We start from the raw sequence: 2,337 nt of genomic DNA, 5'->3' as shown, positions 1-2,337 counted from the left end.
AAAATTTAGAAGAAAATCTATACATTTATTCATCCGAAAATTGTTATTTCAATATGATAGAAGAGAGGTAATGATGTTTTAAAATACTTTATTATATAATATTTTATATATAAGAAGGAATATAACATATATATATGTGTGTATGTGTGTGTGTGTGTGTGTGTGTGTGTGTGTGTGTATATATTCAGGCATAGTCATAAAATTAGCTTTTATGATTCTAATTCCAAATGTATGGACTACAATATTCCCAGAACCCATGAAGTTACAAGTGGTACAAGTGTGCCTTTTCCAAATGCCCTCTCCCTGTCTTCTCTCCCTAAACCAGAGGTAAACACCATCCTTGACTTTGTGTTTATCGTGCTCTTACAATAGTTTTTATCACACATGTATGCTTTCTTGAAAATAATATTTTTAAAAACTTTTTCTGTTATTGAGCTACTTCAAACAATGACGTACAGAAACAAATGGAAACTCCCAACCATTGCAAACCTGTTTTCCTTAATGTCATTTATTCTAGTTCATTTGAAGAAGATCTGAAATATATCACTACTGATATGCTTATCTGACAACTACTAGAACAGAGATGATCAAAGTCACTTTATAGCTAGAGGACTCTGAGACTTCAGGCTCAGACCAAAATATCCTTAGCAAAAACACATACAATCAATCAGAAATGTTGTCTGAGGAGTAACTTGGATTCTAGATGAAGAGTTTTTGTTATTTTTGTACTAGATTAATAGATCGAGTCATTCTTTTATTTATTGTGATTACAATTAGCCTTCTGAGCCTTTTTCTCCCCATGCAACATTCTTTCTAAAATTCATTAAAGTTGTACATAGAGCTGTAGTTCACTTATTTCTATTGCTATGTAACATTTCATTTTTTTTGTCTGTGCCACAAATTATTCATCTGTTCTGTTTATATACACTTGGATTAAGTTTTTCTTTTTGTTCTTATGAAGAATGTGTACATTTCATACTATGTCCCATGGTACCAATTCAAAGGAGATTCTCTAGGATAGTTTGAATCTGAGACAGCATGTTATTTCACATGTAAATACTTCAGTATATATTGCTACCTCATAATAATTTTTTTAAAAAAATAAACTATTTTTTAGATTGAGTTCAGATTCACAGAAAAATTGTAAAATAGTACATGAAGTCCCCTATATACCTCACATTCAGTTTCTCCTGTTATTAACATCTTACACTTGTGTGGTACATTTGTTATAATTAATGAACCAGAACTGATACATTATTGTTAACCAAAGTCCATAATTTATTTAGAGTTTTTAGTTTTTAACCAATATCTTTTTTCTGTTCCAAAATCCCATCCAAGATACTGTATTACATTAGTAGTTATGTCACCTAAAGTTTCCTTTGGCTGTGACAGTTTCTTAGACCTCACTTGTTTTAGATGGCAATGACAATTTTGAAGAGAACTGGTCAGGTATTGTGTAGGATGTCCCTATATTGAAATTTTTTGATGCCTTTCTCTTGATTAGACTGAAGTTATAGGTTTTTGGGTGGAAGACCATGGAGATAAAATATCATTCTCATCACATCATAACAAGTATACATACTGCCGACATGATTTATCACTAGTGATATTGACCTTGATCACCTGGCTGAGATAGTTTGTCAGATTTTCTCCACTATCAATCTATTCTGTTCCCCTCCTTTCCATAGTGTACTCTTTGGAAGAAAGTCTCTATGTGGAACCCACTTAAGGAGAGGAGAGTTATGCTCTCTTCCGTGAGTGCAGAGTATCTACCTATATTGTTTGAAATTTTTCTTCATGGGAAATTTGTTATTTACTCATTCATTCATTCATTCATTCATTTATTATTTGGTTGCTTGCTTGCTTGCTTGCTTACTTATTACGTATTTTAGTATGGATATTTATTTTATAGTTTGGGTTATAATCCAATACGGTTTTATTTATTTTGTTGCTCAATTTTTTTCATCTTTGATCATTTGGGACATAATCACTGGAGTTTTTAAAAATTGTCCTGTGTCCCTTGTTAGGTTTATAATTTTCTAATTAAGTTTTAAAATTTTTGAGCACTTTCTTACTTCCTGGCACTGTAAAATTCTCCATACTTATCTTGTATATTTTATGCCCCAGTCTTAACATCAGTCATTTCTCAAAGAAGGTCTGTTTCTTTTTATTGGAAAATGGTATTTGACATAAGATCTGGGCACGAGAGCTCGTTGTTACCAGGTTGTCATTACTTCTAGGCATTATCAGCTGATGGAGTGAGGAAATAATGTGTGTATGCAAACCCATGTATATACACGAGAGTCTATAAATATTTCTATACGTAACTATCTGTAT

The sequence above is a fragment of the Pteropus alecto genome, unplaced genomic scaffold (assembly GCF_000325575.1).
Source record: "Pteropus alecto unplaced genomic scaffold, ASM32557v1 scaffold79, whole genome shotgun sequence".
Taxonomy (NCBI): domain Eukaryota; kingdom Metazoa; phylum Chordata; class Mammalia; order Chiroptera; family Pteropodidae; genus Pteropus; species Pteropus alecto.
The sequence above is the reverse complement of the archived record's forward strand: the minus strand, read 5'-3'. Positions refer to the sequence as shown.